The sequence below is a fragment of the Liolophura sinensis genome, chromosome 2 (assembly GCF_032854445.1).
Source record: "Liolophura sinensis isolate JHLJ2023 chromosome 2, CUHK_Ljap_v2, whole genome shotgun sequence".
Taxonomy (NCBI): domain Eukaryota; kingdom Metazoa; phylum Mollusca; class Polyplacophora; order Chitonida; family Chitonidae; genus Liolophura; species Liolophura sinensis.
Window position 1 is genome coordinate 23946590 of NC_088296.1, and position 8886 is coordinate 23955475.

General features: G+C 38.7%; 1 long non-coding RNA gene across 1 annotated transcript; it reads left to right on the forward strand.

Annotated features, from left to right (window-relative positions):
• Positions 1-512: 512 nt before the first annotated feature.
• Positions 513-8437, forward strand: LOC135463102 (uncharacterized). The gene is made up of 4 exons (XR_010443519.1): positions 513-646; positions 1442-1459; positions 3036-3117; positions 7723-8437. It is a non-coding gene; the product is annotated as an uncharacterized LOC135463102 (long non-coding RNA).
• The last annotated feature ends 449 nt before the right edge of the window (positions 8438-8886 follow it).

Below are 8886 nucleotides of genomic sequence, written 5' to 3' on the forward strand. Positions count from 1 at the left end.
GTGTGCACTGTTGGCAAGTTAAGGAACGTTAAACTGAGTCAATACAGTGTTGCATTCACGCTCCAACTATTAGCGTGCACTGTTGACAGGATAAGGAACGTTAAACTGAATCAACAGAGTGTTACATTCACGGCCTAAACAGTAATGTGCATTGGTGAGAGGCTCCTGGGTGGTTACGCTGCGCCAGCGTCCTAACCGACTGAGCCACGGAGGCCCCACGTTGAATTGAGTCAACAAGTATTACATTCAAGGACAAGAAAACAGACAAGAAAGCGTGCTGTTCCCACAGTAGGTAACGTTAAACTGATCCGCAGTAACCTTGTGATATTTCAATATTTGCCTGGATATGCAAACGACTGAAAAAAACTGCATTATTTGCTTTGTCGTAGCCGTATAGCTGAATGTATTTCTATGGCCGACTATTCGCAGTAGAGTTTATTCTGCATAATAAGGACCAGCTCTGGAGGGTGTAGGTTGATTAACCGCCGCTACCCGAACACACAATCATAGATAAAATTTTAAGCCAACAGACGAACACCTAAACTGTCGTGTGCGGACAAGAAAAAAAACGCAAGCATCATGAAAAATTTGGGAATTTTCTTAGTCGTTGTACTAATTGGAATGACTGTTGCATTTCCAATGGGATGTAAGTATATAAGTTCGTTTATAAGTGTGATAAACTATCACAAGTTATTTAAAGAGTTACTAAAATGCACTCTTTACATCGATGCCATTTACAGTTGTGAGGTTACGAAGTCAAATATATGCATCTGTATACTATGGAAAACCAGCAGAGCTAGTAGTTTATGTGAATTTTCCGTGTGCGTAGGGAAATGAATAAGAAATTTGTAAAAGGCTTTTCCACTTTACAACTTTTTCAGCTCGCTAAACTTTTTAACATGATAATGTTTGTATGGTACTCCATCCTCCCATGTTTACTCTCAGAGCCTGTTGCATGAAACGATCGCAGCCTAAGACTGTAACTACCATAGCAGCATTTGTTCCTAACATGTGTCGCTATGCGAATCACATTCTTCTTAGCCTACGATCGCAATTCAGAGCACTGCAACTGTTCCAGTTGCGTGTCTGGTGTTTCCGGTAAGGCGTTTCACTGCGGAATCACCAATAACTACATGTTGATAGGGTCGGTCTGCCACAAGAAGACACCGTAGTGAGATGACTGGGCGTGATGCATTAAGAACGCTGTCGTGGAATCTATGCGTTAAAACAGACAATCATATACAAGCCGTCGACCAAACAGGACGTTCCGAGTCAACAATCGCAAGGCCAATTTCCAAAACAACGCTTAACACAAATGAAAATAAGAAATTAAAAGTATCTTAAAATCTAAAGTACATGTGTCAAATGTCTGCTGCGGAAAACATTCCGCATCATAGATGTGTGGATTTATCGCTTATTTCTCATTGTCTTGCTGTTTCAGCCCAAACAGTCACAGGATGTGAGTATTTTGTTTGTTTGTTTTTTTTCTCTTTGTTATCTACTGCATGTCCTCTTTTTCATTTTCTACTTCTGAATTTTGGAAAAAGTTTGATCAGTGACACTTTGCAAAATGTTGGACTGATCATTGAAACTTCGCCTTTTCCAACACCGATCGTGTCTGGAACTACTTTCATGAAACTCTAGGTAAGCAATTTTATAACTTTAATTTATTTAAGCATTTGTGGTAAATCATTCATAAATCTAAATAAACAGTTTTATACCAATAATATTTTTTACTCCTTAACGTAACGTCCGTGGCAACATAGTGTAGAGATTTTGTGGTAAATGCGATTGACGTAGCATTGGAACAGCTTTGTAAGACGGGCACCAGGGAGTCATCTTGGGAATGGGGATCATTGTTACTCCGGACATAAACAGAAGCTTGGGCATACTCCTTACTGCGCAGCAGCCGCTCTCTACGCTCGCTTTACCTCACTGCCACCAGTGGACCAGATTGACCTTTACGCCACTGAAAATGCACTTAGACCTGTTTAGGCTTAGCCTCACCACTTGTGCCCTTCCGCGGAAGTATTTAATCTGCGTTCATCAATAAAATTGTTTGAGGTTTTCGTCAGAATCGTGTTTTTCATACTATTTATGAATGCATGTGTATAAAGTATTATTACAGCCAAAGAATGAGACGGACTGTTTGTGTCTTCTGACATCACTTCCTGCCCCATCATCGTGACCCAAACAACCTCAGCGATGTTCCAAATTTCTGCACAAAACTTTTTCGTGTTAGCGGCGATGTAAGGAGTATGTATATTGAGGTTAAATGAAATGTTTAAAAATATAGTAGGGTTAAGAAAATAATGAGAGGGATGTTTGTTTCCATCTACATAAATTTTTGTTTATTTCTAAGGTTCAATTTAAGGCTCCGAAGAGTTCCGTAAAACGATAGAAGCTAATTTGATCCCATATTCTTTTCACCATGTTTTGAGTATACATGTAGTGATACGATTTGCATGTTTTTGTGACATATCGCTTAACAAGCCACACAAAATTTGTGAAATATCGATTAACAAGCCACACAAAATTTGTGAAATATCGCTTAACGAGCCACACAAAATTTGTGAAATATCGCTTAACAAGCCACACAAAATTTGTGAAATATCGCTTAACGAGCCACACAAAATTTGTGAAATATCGCTTAACGAGCCACACAAAATTTGTGAAATATCGCTTAACAAGCCACACAAAATTTGTGAAATATCGCTTAACAAGCCACACAAAATTTGTGAAATATCGCTTAACGAGCCACACAAAATTTGTGAAATATCGCTTAACAAGCCACACAAAATTTGTGAAATATCACTTAACGAGCCACACAAAATTTGTGAAATATCGCTTAACGAGCCACACAAAATTTGTGAAATAGCGCTTATCGTCACACAAAATTTGTGAAATATCGCTTAGCCAGACACACAAAATTTGTGAATATCACAGAAGCGTCTAACAGTTAACCTAAAACTATACAACCCACTTATACACTACTTTCTTTCACAAACGGAAATGACGTCTTTTTAACTCTTCAGACTGTCCTCCCGGGGTCAGAGTTCACGACTGTAAAGTGGACCAGTGTGAATACATCGACTGTGGGAGATACGCCACATGCAAGTAAGTTCTGCATGCACATAAAAAGATTTTGGCAGGGCGCCTTTGTGAGTTACTTACGGACAATCGTCGACAGTCCCTAGTCCGAAAGTCTGACTCTAAGACGACTTTTAAGTGACAGGTGACGAGAGTCTAGACAAGCTCTCGCACAAAAGCCATCTGGTGGCAGAGGAACAAAACAAACTCTCATGCTTAAATACCTGAGTGATATATCTCCGAATAGGCGCCCTTTCTCAGGGTAGATGTCACTTGCTGGGATCGAATCAATGAATCCATTTTCACAGAACCATGTATCATTATGTCCCGTTTAAAACGAAAACAAACGAGAAGACAAAGCCAGTGCCACTTAATGTCCTGTGTAAAAGTGTACCCAAAACTATGTTTTCATTTGACGTGCAATGCAAAACACCTAAAGTAGGTGGCCTTTTCGGACTACATCTGATAAAATAATGTGACGTCACATCTCTTTTTTCACAAGAATTTCTCTCCGGGGAAGATCGTCCAGCAACCTGCGGGTGCTTGTGAGCTCCCCCAGGTTTTGCCCAGTTTCCATCTCACCATAAAGCTGGCCGCCGTCGTATAAGTGAAATATCCTTGAGTACGGCGTAAAACACCAAACAAATAAATAAATCATAACAATTTCCATTATTTCCTTACGGAACATTCTGAAAATAGTTATTTTTTATGAAATTATCTCTGAATACCTATATTCATTCTGGTGCGTTTAATTGATTATTAGGTTAAACCTTCTTGATAATCATAGCCCACTGCTGACCCTCTTTTTCATTCTGACCCCCAACAAGCATATATGGCCTTAGAAAGGCCAATGATATTTGGGGTAAATAAAGTTAAATCTAAATCGTTAAAAAATTTATGGGTCTAAATAATATTTTATACTACATTTTTAAACCATTTTAAACCAGTCATCCAAATGAAGGATTTAAAGCCGACGAATTGCACAGAACTGGGGCTATGGGATACATGAAGATATTAAATTAATCGAACATTATTTTTTAGGGAAATGGAGAGATATCCCCAAAAACTGAGGGGAAAAAACATTTAGCATGCATTTTACATCTCTGAATAAGCCCTTAATGATATACTAGTATGTATATTTTCCGTTTTCGTTAAATTGTGGAACCAGAGAAGAAATTAGGACCATTGCAGTCATAAGCTGCGAAGCATTTCAAGAATGCTCCCCACAATCAACAGAAGTGTATCTTTCCCAAGGACAACAACAATGGATGGATTCCATCGATGTCCCTCCAACTCTTCTCTTGACAACGTTACTTTTCATTTCATTCCCGGTGAAAGCACTTGTGACGGCATGACGTCACAGAAAGATTGAACATTTGTAACCAATGTGTGGGACATCTGGTTGACCTCTTTGCAACTATAGTGCTCATGATTGGTCATTTGCCTGTTCTAGACAGTTCGGAAAGGTCTATAGCGGCGTGCTCACTTGGAGTAGCCATTCTGGCTTTTCGTCTATTATGTGAACAATGATAATTTGGAAAGTAATTTAGCAGCCAAGCCCATTATGGGAGACTTTCGCTCGTTTCGCATGTTTATAACCTTTTATGAAAAATATTTTTGGGAATGACCGGTTATTTTTTGTATCATTATTCACATTATCTGGTCACTGTGTCAACAGTTTACCGTTATCTCTTCTGATATTATAAATGATTAAAGCTATTGTCGTTATAACATTAGCCGTCCACTTCAGCAGTGTAATTGTTTGCAAAATGAAGCCTCATCTATAAAATCTGTACTTAGACAAAGTCGTGTGGGAAACAACGTGTACTTACTTATACACGATACATGTAACACGGCCCGAGAACACGCGTTTAGTTGATATTCGTTGGTGCTTTGATATTGAGAGAACCCAGCCAGACCTGGGATATTTTGCTATTTCGATCCAGGTCCAAGCTGTAAAATTTTATCTTCCGCTACTTCACATTGCACTGTTTACATAATCATATGACGGCCGGTGCATGTAGCCCGGTCGCACGTTTGGCAAGGCAATAAAGTGATGCGTCAATTAATGGGACAACCCAACAAACACCTATGTCAAGGAGTGCGATGAGACAGGACAATAATCCGACAGGGCAATGATCCGACACGAAAAAAGAGACAAAGCGAAAAAGTTCTTTGTGAAACCTACAACCTAGTCGCTTGACTAGAAAAACTTCCTGGACGATAGGTATGTCGTCCGAATGGAACCCTGCGCGCACCTAAATTCCTTGACACTGGAAATGCTCTAAGTACAGATTAGTATTAATTACAAGTGGCATTTTAATTACGCGCACTCGTCCCAGTCAGTAATACAGAAGGTGGGCGATGTAGCGTGGGGATTTGGCGCCAGATAAAGTGCAGTATTTTACATCTGTACCCGAGGAACTTTACCCGTACAGAGGACTACAGAGCACTACAGAGCACTAATCCCCAGAGAGGTCATGGAAAGGGCTGACAAACCCCAAAACTCTGGTTTCCATTCAACTTTAAACTGGTGTACACCACAGAAAGCGACAAATGGAAAGAGAATTGTCTTGATACTGGTGGATATTTTTCTGATCGATGGAATGAGAATGGTCTTGATATTGGTGAATTTCTTTTCTACCTTTAAAACCAGCCCAGTTTCTCGCAACTTTGGTAGTCCCCAAGCATAACACTAAACCCATCGCAAAAGTGGAAATTCTTGAGTATCGCGTAAATGAACATACAGATAAATAAATAGATTATTAAAAATCAAAGACTTGGATATAATTACTGTATGAAATACAAATGCGAACACCATTCAGATGATGGTCAGGCCAAACTTCTCCACCATTGCAGCCGAAACTGTTTTCTCTTTTGCTGTTTGTTGAGTAGTCTTTAAATCACGAGACCACACGCATCTGCTGATGAAGCTTAAAGGAAAAGACAACAAATAATGTAACCAGGGATATTGAGGAAGTTGAGTGGAAACAGACCTAATCGGCCACGGCCATTTTGTTCTGACGTGATCTGTAACTGAATAAATCAATTTTTAAGCTGGGAAGCTTTCGACATGGCATGCTTCATGTTACAGCTACCGGAAACAGGATGCTGCTTCGCTCGTACCCCACGCACATACCATTGAAAGCCAAAACAGGGTTCGCTGACGTAAGCGGAAACAGCTCTGTGTTCTCGAGGTTACAGATAAATCGCGCATGATTAGTCATGCTTTTGATTTTGTCGGTGTGTGCGATTTGTTTTTGTTTTAACTGCGATATCACGGTTATGCCACATCACAAAGACAAAAAAAAAAATCATTTACCTGTTTCGTTTTTTATTTATTTGATTGGTGTTTTACGCCATACTGAAAAACATTTTACTGATACGACGGCGGCCAGCATTGTGGTGGGAGGAACCGGGCAAATCCTGGGTGAAAGCCACGATCATCCGCAGGCTGCTGAAAACCTTCAGACGTACGGTCGGAGAGGAAGCCAGCAAGAGCTGGACTTGAACTTACAGCGATCGCATTTTGGTAGACAGCTCCTGAGCCATTGTTTCGCGCTGGCACGCTAATTCCCATCGGTCACAAAACTGTTTCGCTTAAGCAACGTAATAAATACCATACTTATGTGGTGCTTGACTTTAATTTTAGAAACACTTCCCCTGGAACCTCTGTAAAAAAAATATACCCGACTTAAGCAATTGACTAAATTTAGGATTAAGTTTCGTGAAATCTGCAACCGATTGCAGAAAGCCATTTCTTACTTAAGTCAAAATTTGACATACATTTCAGACATATTTCGGGAGTCTAAAAATTTAAGATTTTGACCACCTCATAAATGTGGCCGTATTACTAATGTGTGAAAGTTACAGAAAATCACCTCGTATGAAAGAGTGCGAAAAGTTCGTAGTAAATGTGGTCTTTAATACTTTTTTCGATTTGTCTTTAAAGAGAAAAAGGCTTTTGAAATTGATTTTTGTAAGGTGAGTATTTGCGACCACCTTTTGGTACATACAGTCTTTGTGTCATAATGTTATAAATGTTACAAAAATTATGTAACACGTATTTAAATAGATATATTTGCTCCAGAATTTGGTCTTTTCAGCTGACAAATGTGTTCAATCTTAACTTTGATCATATTTATATTGTTCATATTTTCATAAATATCATCATAATCAGATTAAATGCATATCTCTGGATATAGAATGTATGTGTTTGGATAATATATTTACATTCAAATATATTTATTAGGCATCCATCACATCCTAATTTAGAACATTATTATGCAACGATGATAATTACTAAAATGTGGTCAAAAACACCCACCATGCAAAAATATTTTCAAATGCCCTTTTTACCAGAAAAGAAAATAAATCGAAAAAAAAAATTAAAGACCATATTCAAAGATCATAAGTTTTGACGCTCTTTCTTCTGACTTGGCACTGTTTTTATCTTTTCCTCTCCTTTAAGCGTTGTTATAAGTTGTAAATTTTGACTAAGTCAGAAACGGCTTTATGCAACCCGCCCGTGAAGTAAGTGGAGATAACTCTAGGAAAACCTATCATTCATCATTATTTTACATCCATCAATCTCCGGTAACTCTACACGCTTTTATTTTTATCCATTTTCAGGGCAAACAATTGTGGCGGATGTTTCGCTAAATGCGTCTACAACAAGGGATAGTGAGAAGAGCAAACCGGGCGGCTATTTCCTCTGACCATGATTCTCAGTTTTTGACATCTTTTATCCGCGGAACACGCATGCGCATAGACATGTGCTTTATAAACCAAATACTCTCTATAATTACATAAAAATTTAACTGTTCTGCTAAAAATGAACATTGAATTTCATGTGATTGCATGTTAAATATGATGACAAGACAGCATTTTGAGTAATCCTAGACCAGTGGCGTCTAATAAATTGCAATCAACGACACTGTTTTTTTTGTTATCTAATTCTGCTTCAGACACGGTGCTAGTGGGCTACTATTTATGCATTAACATGAACAGTTAAATAAAACCCTAACTGAGCTAAACTGACAAGAGGCCGTATTTCATCGGTTACGTGTGACCATTTGTCGCTTATCACACTGTCGTCGCTGCTCTGGTTTTACTCTCTTTGCTGTACATCTTTAATTATATTTTCGCCTTCAAACCATATTACTGGCTTATGTTACCGCTTTCATTTTCCACTGGAAACAATAATTGACTCTCAGGTAGTGATCTCAACATAGACAGAGGCTTTCAGTGATTTGTTTCGCAGGTTGGATGAATATGTCCCATGAACTTCAAACTTACAAGATTTACCGTGTATGTAAACTAGTAAATAAAGACTAAACGACTGAAACCTGTTTTGTATCATCTTGAATGATTTCATCTGATTAAGTACGATCCAGTTAAGTTTTTTTAAAATTTGGAAATTTGCGTTTCAATTTTTGCAGTCATTATAGGTTACTTCTTATCATTGTCCAGAATCTGAGGCTCGTTTTACGAAACAGTTGTAAGTTACTCCTGGTTACCCCTGGTGTACATACAACGAAAGGATACGTCACCATGGTAATTGCGCTTGACGTAACGTTGCGACAGCTTTGTGAAACGGACCCCAGTATTTCATGTGAAAAATATTTAGGTAAGTTGTTGGCAAACTTACAAAGTCGGATCCCCAGTGGCAATGTGATATTGTGGCGTTGTACTACAGAGAGAGATGGCCTTTTGCCATCAATATTTCCTGACATATAGCTATGCCCTTATATAGTCGGTCAAGGCAAAACACTTTATCATGTATGATTGACAAAT